The following is a 12,235-nucleotide window of genomic DNA, read 5'->3' on the forward strand; positions in this document are numbered from 1 at the left end:
ATATGAGTTTACTGGTGATTGTTAACTGAAAGTTGATAATAATTGCTTTCACTGTTATTGTTAAAGTTGAGCACTTGGAGCCCTATTAGCAATCTCATATCGAACATAAGGGTATTTTTCAAAGTCTTGATGGATGTGTTTCATGTTTTAGCTAGACAGAATACTTAAATGCAGATAATTTAAATGGATGAGCCATCTGAATACTTTCCTTTCTAAAACTAAATTCATTCTAAAGCTCTTTTGACTAGTATCTTTTTAATCTCTGACAGCTAATAGTTACTTTGTATCCTCAAGCACTTAACCAAGGGTAGAAACCATTCTAGGCTTAACTTCACACAAGTTCTGGTTTAGGAAATTGCTGCCAACTTGGACCAATTCCCTCTTGGTGGTTACATTTTCTGTTCTCAGTGGACCAGCCTAGTTCGAGTCTTTACAGCCTTTTTCCTTGGAGTTTCAGTAGCCTTTCTTGTCTGAACTGTGCACACAGTCTTACTCTGGCTGCCAAATTAATGTTGTTCAAAACACATTTTCTGATCTTGTCAATTTCATATAAATGAAATTAAAATGACTACTAAACAGTAGTCATTTAATTAATGTAGTCATTTAATTGAATTCAATGACTACTTAATGGTTTAAAAGATATTATAAGTATTTCCTAAGTTCAGGAATTGGGCTGAGCCCTGCTAATACAAAGATGAATAAAACAGCATTCTTGCCTATAGATATTTACAGATTTCTAGGGAACAAATATATATATTATTTACTAAGTAGAATTTAATAGAAATTAAATGCATAAATTTATAGCCTTATTGACATGTCAGTATGCATATTTAAACACATATGTGTTACAGAATCATACAGATAGGTCTCGGATATGTCAGTTCAGTCAGTTCAGTCACTCAGTTGTGTCCGACTCTTTGTGACCCCAAGGACTGCAGCATGCCAGGCCTCCCTGTCCATCACCAGCTCCTGGGTTTACTCAAACTCATGTCCATTGAGTTGGTGAGGCCATCCAACTATCTCATCCTTTGTCATCCCCTTCTCCTCCCACCTTCAATCTTTCCCAGCATCAGGGCCTTTTCAAATGAGTCAGTTCTTTGAAGCAGGTGGCCAAAGTATTGGAGTCTAAGCTTCAACATCAGTCTTTCCAATGAAAATTCAGGACTGATTTCCTTTAGGTTGGACTGGTTGGATCTCCTTGCAATTCAAGGGACTCTCAAGAGTCTTCTCCAACACCACAGCTCAAAAGCGTAGATTCTTCAGTGCTCAGCTTTCTTTATAGTCCAATGGAAAACCATAGTCTTGACTAGACGGACCTTTGTTGGCAAAGAAATGTCTCTGCTTTTTAATAAGCTGTCTAGTTTGGTCATAACTTTTCTTCCAAGAGGCAAGCATCTTTTAACTTCATGGCTGCAATCACCATCTGCAGTGATTTTGGAGCCCCCCCAAAATAAAATCTGTCACTATTTCCTCTGTCTCCTCATCTATTTTCCATGAAGTGATGGCACCTGATACCACGATCTTAGTTTTCTGAATGTTGACCTTTAAGCCAACTTTTTCACTCTCCTCTTTCACTTTAATCAAGAGGCTCTTTAGTTCTTCTTCACTTTCCACCATAGGATATGTAATGTGGGTATAAACATAAGTCCACTGATTCTAGTATGCAAAAAATAACATTGCATTTTATAGAAAAATTCAACTTCCAATCTGAGCCTTTATACTACTCACATGACAGAGATACAGTGCGTTTGGACCAGATCCCTCCTCACTAGGCAACCCTGGATAAATCCTGGAAGTTAATGTACATCTCTGCCATTGACTCTATGTGTGTCCCCAGAATTTCTATATTGAAACTTAAATCCCAGTGTGATATTTGGAGGTGGTGTCTCTGGGATGTGATTGAGACATGAGGACTGAGCTCTCATGAGTAGAATTAGTGCTTTTATAAAAGAGACTCGGGGGAGGCACTTGGGAATCATGATTGCCAGACAGGTTCTAAGACCCTTAACGACGGCGGGGCCATAAGGGGTCTGAGGATAACAGCCGTTCAAAGCTCCCTACAGGCGGAAGCGTAGAGCACGCCCTCTTGCAGGCCAGGTGGGCCTGCTCTCAGGGCGCAGTCGGGGTGCAGACTGCGCATGTGCTGCGGCTGACGGCGTCCAGGTGCTCTGAGTCCGGCCAGCTTCCGGTCGGCGTAGGAAGAGGGTCGGCCACCGGCGGGAGAGCCAGGTGGGCTCTGTAAGCCACACTTGGCTGCCAGGGTCCGTATGTCTTTTAAAAAGAGAGAGAGAAAGATTCCAAGAGAGCTCCCATGTACCTTCCACTATGTGAGGCCACGCTGAGAAGACGGCCAGTTGTTGAACCAGGAACCTGCTCTCTCCAGACACTGAATCTGCTTATTCCTTCTTCTTGGACTTCTCGGCCTTCGGAAATGTGAGGAAATCTTTTCTTTCTTTCTTTCCTTTTTTGCTTACTGGTCGCCCAGTTTATGACGTTTTTGTTACAGCAGCCGAGGTACTAAGACAGCCCCAGTGAAGGGAAGGTGTATGGCCTTGCATGTTGCCTGAGGGTGCAGGCAGTCACTGAGGTGACCTCTATCCTGTCTGGTCCACTCACGTCTCTGATAAAACATGCTTTGTTCGCATCTGCTTGGCCATTTCAAGTGTGGTTCCGCCTTCCTCCATTTTCTGTTTGTTACTTCAAGTTCTGGAACTTCTTCAAACTGTCTTTTTTAAGTGTTTTGTTTATGTTTCTTAACCCCCTAGTGAAGTGAAGTGAAGTCGCTCAGTCGTGTCCGACTCTTTGCGATCCCTTCGACTGTAGCCTACCAGGCTCCTCCCTCCATGGGATTCTCCAGGCAAGAATACTGGAGTGGGGTGCCATGCTTTCCTCCAGGGGTCTTCCCAATCCAGGGATAGGGCCAGAACTCATGCTATTTGTTTGGGGCTAATATTCTAGACAGTATTTAAAAAACGTTTTTCAGAAAACCATAATCTGATATGGAAATCTAGCATTTCACTTTAAGATCAGTATCCACTCTGGTATATTATAATAGACTTGCCAGTTAAGTATGAGCAGAACTCTTAAGATTTTGATGTTCTATGTTGCTGTCTAATCACCTATCTAAAATAGATAATGATGGTAATTGATAATTCTTTTACTTGTTGAGTGTTTATTTTGTTGAGATTATAAGTGAAATTTTTAATATGAATTATCTTACTCAGTCCTCCATAGCCATAATACGATATGCATGCTCAGTCGTGTCCAACTCTTTGCGACCCTGTGAACTGTAGCTCTCCAGGTTCCTCTGTCCGTGGCATTTCCCAGGCAAAAATACTAGAGTGGGCTGTCATTCCCTTCTCCATGGAATCTTCCTGACCAAGGGATCAAACCTGTGTCTCTTGCATTAGCAGGCAGATTCTTCACCACTGCACCACTGGGGGAGCCCTATAATATGATATACTAGATTTTAATGCATCACTTTTGTAAATGAAAAGTTAAACCTTAGAAAGGTATAAAATTTATCCAGAATTACACAGTGAATTGAGTCTTACCTGAGACTCCGGCACATATGTCAAGTTTTGGGGGGACAGAGTACAGACAATGGAAAGGAGTATTATAAATTAAGCCCTGTGTTGTATGTTTTCTTTATCCCCAAACTGGCATAATAGTGGTATGTATCTCATAGAGTTTTGCATATTGAGAATAAATAATGTACCTAAAGCATTTAACATGTTTACTACACCTACAAAAAGCAATAAATGCTCTTCTCTCCATGGGATTTCCCAGGCAAGAATACTGGAGTGGGTAGCCATTCCCTTCTCCAGGCGATCTGTCCAACTCAGGGATCAAACCTGGGTCTCCTGGTTAAAAGCAGTTGCTTTACCATCTGAGCCACCAGGCAATCCCCAACAAATGCTAATTGTTATTATTAAAATTTTCATGAAATGAGTTAGAGGTAACTGTATTTGGAATAATAGATGTATAAAGGTTTTATTTAAGTATAAGTAATGTGGTGTAAACCGCACTGAGACATTGCAAGTGGCATCTTACCAGTGGCTAGCTATGAGACAGACTGCGGTGCCACTGATGGGAATATCCGTTGACTGTCTATCTATTTTTGAATAACTTTTGTTATCTCTTTGTTTTCTTCATATTCTCTGTAATCCTCCTTACCACCTCCCTCTCATGTCTTTCTCCATACTTCTTCAAATGGTCCAGCAATTTTCCTTTATGTTTTTCTATGTCATTTACCTGTCAGGCTGTTAACAATTGGCTATAATATTGCACTTAGGAGCCTGCCTGGGAGTTGTTTTCCTCATATAGGTCCTTAGGGAATGACCTCTCCCACCAAAATGTTAATTGAGCAATACCATATATAACAGGCTAAGATGAAAATATGTAGGAACACTCTCCTGCATTCAAAATCGTGAGAATTCAGGGTGAAAATTTTAATTTACTTGTGGGGAAATTGTTTTTCACTGTGGAGTCACTTTCTCAAAATTGTATTTATGTAAAGATATGTTTCATAATGACAATGACATGTTTTGCTAATATATATATTTTATGATGTCACTCCCTGAGAGCGGGCTCCAGCTCTTGTCCTTGTGTTCCCAATGCCTGGAAGAGAGCACACAGTAGGTGCTTAAAAGTGCTGAAAGAATAGGGACGTAATTAACCATAACTCGTTGTTACATAAGTATAATTATAGTAATAATTATGGTGTGTGAACCTGTACTCCTTTTTTGGACAGTATACCCATTGACAATGTTTCAGCTCAGGTCTCATTGATTCTGGGAGACGTATGTACAGAAACACATACACACTGCACAAACATGGCCCAAATCTAATTTAATCAATAATTTAAATATTTGCTTCACTGTGGAAGCCTAACGTTGATGATGATATGCACAGATCTGTGTGATTTTCTAAAGAAGCCCAATTATGCTTTTCAGAACTGTTTTTCCCCCTAAAAATGTCCTAGGGATAAAGCCTTAGTGGACTTTTTTTTCTGTTTGCAGGCATGTTTTAACCGGCCTACTTGAAATACTGTTATGAAACTTAGGGAATCCATGGTTATTATCTGTGAATTTCATGTTTATATTTTTGGTTATAGCAGACAGACTTTAAAATTTGACTTATAAAGAAAGACTTCTGAATACCAGATGATTAATATTTTTTACAAAAACAAGGATCAAATCGAGAAGCAAAGGAATTCATTACCCTTAGTAAAATAAAATGACTAATGTGCAAATATGGGAAAGGTCATTGTATTTGATGCTTGCATTATGCATAAAAAGATGAGACTTCTTTTGAAGTGTTTATTATAGTGATTTGCCATGGGACTGAGTTATAAAATCAGTGCATGTAATTAAAATGCAAACTGTCTGAGTCCTGTGGTAACACACTAGTGGCTTAATACAACCTAGGACACACACACTTGGTTATTTGTTACCATACTTTTTGTTTAAGGAATTAGCCATCTATGGACAAGATGCGTAACCTCATAATAAAACAGAGACAGTTGACATCTCAATATGATTTGACTTTCTCCTGTCTAGTGAAAGATCATTTCATGGGCTTTATCATGGGAGTGTTAAACTAGAAATTTTTTGAAGGGAGCAGAGAGTGGTGACCTGATGATTTTAGTCAGAACATATGAATTCACATTATGGCTTGCTTCCTTTTCCTTTTGATAAGACTAAGCCAATATCAGCCTCCTTCAGCCAGTGATTCTCCATCTTTAGGGAGGACTGGGAAAGCAGTATCCACTCTCCTATCACCAAATAATTTTTTTAAAAATATAAAATTACATAAAATGCTACTTAAGCTTCAAAAGTAATAATTTTCTATATTGCAAAGGATTGATAGGAGTGAGACATTCTTAATGACCACAGTGAGCCGGGGATGGATCTTAGGATACTTGCTGACTTCTATGTGGCTTTTGCACAATCTCTCACAGTTGGGAAAGATGTTTGTACAACTATGCCTTTAGTTTCAGTTCTTCTTCTAGCACGTTCATAATTTTTTTATGTCACTTTTTGAGGACCAGGTTTCCCAAGCATTTTACAATTTAGCTTTTATGCATCTATGCAAGAGATTTATGTGTACTATTTTTGAATGTTTTTAAAGGAACTGTTTGGAATAGTTTTATTCTTTCTATTGATTATTTTTTTGGCTCAGTTAATAGGTTGCCACATTACTTAGTGAGTCTAAAATTGAATATCCTGTTTGTATATCTGAAGCAGATAATGGGTAACTATTGTCATTTTGAGGCTGGTAGTGTTCACTTGAAAGTAAAAATTACATTGATTCTCTGACTTGAGTAAAAATACTTTCTACAGAAAACGTTCATGACACTTTGTTCTAGACTTAAAAAAAAACTCTGTAACTGTCATATCTAAGACATATGCTGTCTTTGTTAAAGTTCCACCAAAAAAAATGAGTTTATAGTTGTACTAAAGGCAGTTATCTTCAAATATTATGTTTAGTCATTTAAATAATTTCTATAATTGAGAATATGTGGATTGGTTTTAGCTAATGACATAGTTTTCTAAATATTTTAGTGAAGAAAAAAAACCTCTCCATGCAGTTCAGATATAACTAGATTATTTAATGAACTACCTGGAGAAAATGGATTCAGCAGCCTTGGGTTACCAGCTATGTAACCTTGAGAGACTTAATCTCTCTAACCCTCAGTTTCTCTTCCATGAGATACTGACATAAATGATAATATCTAATCTAGTTGTACAGATTTGTGGTTGAAATCAAATGATGCTTATATATTGTACAAAGATGTACTATAAAGTATAAAATATTACATACTTTTTTAATACTAGTAAATATCTATCATAATAAAACATTATTTAAATATATTTCAGTGTTGCAGGCTCTTTTCTTCTTGGAATGCCTTTGTTAAAAGAAAGGCTACCAATTTCTATCTTTTTGGTTTCTGTCTATTGTCTCTTCCTCCTCTGTATGTCTCTTCTGGTGTAGATGTTAGTATCCTTTGGTATTTGATCTGCCTTCTTCACTCCTTATAGTCCACTGGTTGGAATTTTTCTGTAATTCACTAATCCATCTAGGGCATGACTGTCTCCTGAATCATATTTCTCATTGTGGAAAAGTGTAATAGCACTCATCAAATCACTGATCCCAGATACATTTCTTCTTTAACTTCTGTATTCAGCAGATGACCAAGGTCCGCTAAATTGACCACTCAGATATTTCCCAGATCTCTCTATAGATGCTCTCTTTGTTCAAGCCTCTCTCATTTGGATTGCTTAAAGAGCCAGTTAATTTTGCTGTCTTCAGTCTCACCTCAACCCAAATGAACCCTCCACCATTCTGTTTAGATGAGTTTTCTCGAGTATTTTGTGGACTTTGTTTTCACATGGTTTGCAGTTCCACATGGTTTTTGATGGGTTCCTGTCAGGATGAAGTACAAACTCCATGTTACGGCAAACATTGTTCATACTGTGTTCCCATACACCCCTCACTCCAGGTACACAGATCTGATAGTATTTCCCAATATTCCAACATTCTGGAATAGAGTATGAATTCCAAAATTCTGTGCCTTTGTACACATCCTTTCCTCGAAACGGCCCTTCTCATTTTCATCCCTCATTGCCTGGGAAAATGCTCACCTCAAACATGACTTTCTCCCTTGAATTTTCCTGTGCAAAATCACTACATTCCTTTGTGATTTTATGAACTCCTTCATAGTCAGGACTACAGCCTTTAAAAAGGTTCCTTTAAAATTGTTATGTTCTTCAGTAGGCTGAGCTTATTCTTCTCTGGTCTGCTTTTCCTAATGAAAATGCTCGTTGAAAATGTTCATGAGAGAATGAATGAATGGTAATGCTGTTTTAGTTTTTATTTCTTATCACTTCCAAAATAATAAGGCGAGGAGAAGGCAAGGAAACTCAGGAAATGGGAAGAAGGCAAGGCCTGGTGATAAGCTGCCATCAGCCTTGACAGGAAGAAACCTCTTTTGCTGTTTGCTGTGTGCTTCAAAAGAGATTCTTTATGACTCACGCTGTTTGTGACAAGTTAAGGCCTGTCCTCTGTTCCTGTTTTTTCTTTTAAGTATATTTGTAGACACCATTGTATAATGAATATAATAAGTTTTTCTAAGTTTTTCTGAGGCTTCAGATTAGTAAGTAGTTTTCTTTTCATGGAAACACTAAAAGCTAGTGATTCTGACAGACACTGCGTCTCATTTTTGAACAATAGATTTCCTTTCTCCCTTTAATTTAAAGATCTTGTGAGCAAATTCACAGTTACTACAAACATCAGATAGAAAGATATTCTGAAAGAAATATACATAGTATTTTTTATTTATGCTAGGTTATTTGTGACATTGTATCTATGTTTAAGAGCAAAAACAAATGTCTGAGTAGTACATTAATAAGATTTAAAAGCAGCATGTTGTTATCAGAGAAACCTGATCATACTATGGTGCGATCATATTCCTGAAGCCCACGATCCATCAAGACAGGGAGCTGGTGTATCATATTGTCATGGCAACAGGATGTCGTCTTAGGTTTAAATTTGTTTGTGTTGCAGATCCATAACTTTAAAAGCTTATCCAAAGCTTTTAAAGCTTTTAAAGAACAACTTGTATTGCTTCCATGGTTCATGCTTATGCTAAAAATTCATGGCTATTTTGCAAATGGTAATTTGAGTGTTTTTTACTTTTGTTCTCTTTGTCTCCAAAGTGTGCAGTTATCAGACTAAAATGGTTATGCCTGAGTGTTTTGTTTTGTCACTTGTGTGGCTTCAATATAGAAGTGTGGGGGTAAAGATTTTCTTCCCTATCTTTGCCATACAGAGACTCTGGATTTAGGCTTTTGGATGTAAACACGTATATGCTTTCACTGAGGCAATAATGATGAAACACAGACAGCTATTTTAACCTCCTGAATATTCCAAACTTAAAGAGCTTATTGTGTTGTTCCAAAAAGCCAAACCTTGCAACACTCTCAGTGCTTTCTGCACAGCAAAGACACGTCTCTTGCCCAGAGAGTCTCCGTAAACACTGAAGAAAAACAATGATCAATGGTCCTGTTCATTGCTTAGCAGAATGCCCTTGACACCCCTCGCGTTGCAGCACAAGGCTGACAGCTGGGTTCTCATTTGGAAGCAGGGAACAGGGAATCAGGGGAGTAGGAATCACAAAGGGTGAGAAGGAGACAGTGAGGGAGGGTGGAGGGAGGGGAAAGAGACAAACAGCAAGAGAGACAGAGAGAGAGCTGGTTGTTGTTACTGTCTTTGCAACTGTTAACCCCTTAGAGTTAGAGATGGAAATTTCCCACATCAGCATGCCCTGTATTATCGCCTCCAGTGAAGCAAGTTGTTTTTGTAAGTTAGCTTTATTTTTAAAGAGGCATACAGATGAAGGTTATGAAGGAATGTGAAATAGAAAAGGCACTCTGTGATGGTGCTAATACTGAATTGAGAGGAAAAGCATCTGTAGGAAAAAAAAAAACCTAGGAACTAAACTCAAGTGGGTTCTGTTTTTTTTTTTTTCTTTTCTGTTGCCAGTTATTTGTCTCAGTATATTCATATTTGGGTGATGAAAAAGACAAGATCAAAGACATTCTGTAGGTTTTTCAAGTGGACCTCAGATGTTTCTTTTGTTCCTATTTTTGTTGTTGTTGTTGTTGTTGTTTTTTACTTCTTCCTAGATGTAACAAAGATTATAAGAGTTAAAATCTTGCAGTTTTTATGTATCTACTTTCAGTTAAAGAGTTAAAATCTTGCAGTTTTTATGTATCTACTTTCAGTTTGCCAAGAAACATGATGACTTTTATAAAGTCAGTTCGATTATTTATAATTTGATTTTAGAAAACTCAATTTGTGGGTCTAATTGTAATTCTTTAGTATTCATAACTCCTTCTGAAGCCCTGGGTCATATGCTTTAAGGAAGAAAATGGGGAGTATTGAATAAAAAAGCAAGCCTTTGTTTGGTCAGCAAAAATTCGTCCTTCACTTCTATTGTAGGGAAATTGAGCTTCTAACATTCCTGGTGATGATAAAATATGCCTATTGCAGAAAGATAAGACAATAACATTTTAATATCCCATCAAGCCAGATGTTCAAGAACATGATCTACTCCAACTGTGTGTTGGACACTTTTCTCTTTGTTTATGCAAGCCTGGGATTATTTATGACTATCAGAGACACTCAGTTTATCTCTGGTGACTTAAAATTGTAGAGCCTTGGTATAAACTTCAACTGTCCTAAGAAAATTGCTTTTGGTAGTGGAAAATTTTTTGAAAAATATTTTTCTGTTGGGAATAAGTATCGGAAGTATCTTAATAATATTAGGTATTCATCCTTAGAATTTTTTCGCAGAGCCAGGACTGGCTGTGAGAAAAGTCACCTGGAGAAAAGGCCCATCTGGGTAAGTGCACCTGATGCCTCTCTATGCCATGCTCTACCCTTGCGCCCGGCCCACACGAAGAGAAGTCTGAGCTCACCGTCATCTGAAGGAGAGAATTATCAATAGGAAAACAGACTGTTTCAGCTCTTCAGTGACTCTGTTTGTGAAGAATCTTCATTCAAGGTGCAGTTGGTAGAAATGTATCCCCCCCCCAAAAAAAAGATGAGCATCCATGTTAAATCCTTGGAACCATTGGATGTTACCTTATTTTTAGAAAATGATTTTGGCAGATGTGATTAAGAGTCTGGAGATGAGATCATCCTTGATTATTGGGTGAACCCTAAATCCAATGACAAGTCTTCATATCGGAAAAACACAGAGGGAGGTTTGAGACCGACAGCAGGAAAGATAATGTGAGCATGTCGGTAGAGATCGGAGTGGTGCAGTCACAATTGTAGGAATGCCAGGTGCTCCCAGGAGCTGGAAGAGGCAAGGAACTGCATCTTCCCTAGGGCCTCTGGACAGAAGCTGATCCTGCTGATCCCTTGATTTTAGACTTCTGGCCTCCATAACTGAAGGAATAGGTGTCTGTCTTGTTTGATGATGCGAGTTTATGGCAATCTGTTACAGCAGCCATGGGAAACTAATGCACAGAGGGCTGTGGGGCCTGACTCATCTGTGGTGGTTGCTGCTCTGGCAGCAGCCTTCCTCTCAGCCTCACTCTGTCCCAGGCAGTGCAGAGTCCTGGAGAGAAGCAACCAGTTAGAAACTGAGGAAGCCATCATTTTGGCTTTGGCTTTGGGTTATGCCTGTTTTCTTCTGTAAACGTTCTCCTTTGGCTCTTATGCATCATCCAACTCTAAATCACCAACTTTAGCATCTTTAGTTTTTGCTTCTAATTTACATTCTCCCTTCTGGCTTGCCTTCTTTAACCTCAATACCCTAGATTTTATGTCAATAAATTATAGCTTCTTCCCAATAGAATCTTGTTTGTATGTCTAAAAATCTCTGAGGTTGCTTTCTGAATCACAGCTTTTGCAACTTCTGGCTTTTTCTCTAAAAAAAAATATTCTGGGTTTAACTAAGAGCTGATCATAGAGGAATATCAACCAAATGGAATATACAGAAAAGGGCTGGCTGCCAAAGGCAGTCTCTTCTTTTGCTTCTGATTTTAGTGATCCATGTGGTTTTTTCCCCCTTGTAATTACTAGTTTCCTTTATGGCTAGCACCTGCCATCCCTCCTAAAAATCATAGCAGTCTGAATGAACAGTAACTAGTGAGTTTGTTCCTTTCTAGCAATTTTAGGTCAAAAGCTGTTGAGAGATTCTGATCATAGAAAAATAGGAGATCTTGGCTTGTCTTAATAGCAACAAATATAATTTCTCAAATGTTACATGAAATAATTGACTTAGAGGAGATGGATTGTTTATTCACATTTCTTTTCGTTTCTTGGAGACAGAGATTTTACTCTCATGGCCATGGTTTAAAGGATGGACAAGGCTAGAAACTCTCATGGCAATATCCTTTGCACCATCTAATAAGAAGAAATCTAATGGCACGGGTTAGACTTTAATATGCAACAGCTGATAAAGCTGACTTTTTTCTAAGACATGTTTTGATTGTGTGTGTAGAGCGTAGAGCCTAATGGCTAACAATGGACAAAATTTTGATGAAAAATGTGATGTTTTCTTTGGTGGCACTGGGGAAAAAAATCCCATTTAGCAATGATGTGGTAATTGTGGAACTGCTGTCTTACATAATAGTTGAAAATTATTTTACTAATCCAGCATTATTATACATTTCAACAGGACTCTGCCTAATAATTAAACTTGTGATTTTTGGAATTA

The 12,235-nt window shown here is 38.2% G+C and overlaps 1 long non-coding RNA gene across 1 annotated transcript in view; it reads left to right on the top strand.

Moving 5' to 3' along the window:
* Positions 1 to 2,206: 2,206 nt before the first annotated feature.
* Positions 2,207 to 12,235, top strand: part of LOC110137281 (uncharacterized) — a 107,733-nt gene continuing 97,704 nt past the window's right edge. The window contains exon 1 of the long non-coding RNA XR_002313890.2: positions 2,207 to 2,433. This is a non-coding gene — a long non-coding RNA (uncharacterized lncRNA). The remainder of the gene's footprint in view (positions 2,434 to 12,235) is intronic.

The sequence above is a fragment of the Odocoileus virginianus genome, chromosome 24 (genome assembly GCF_023699985.2).
Source record: "Odocoileus virginianus isolate 20LAN1187 ecotype Illinois chromosome 24, Ovbor_1.2, whole genome shotgun sequence".
NCBI lineage: Eukaryota > Metazoa > Chordata > Mammalia > Artiodactyla > Cervidae > Odocoileus > Odocoileus virginianus.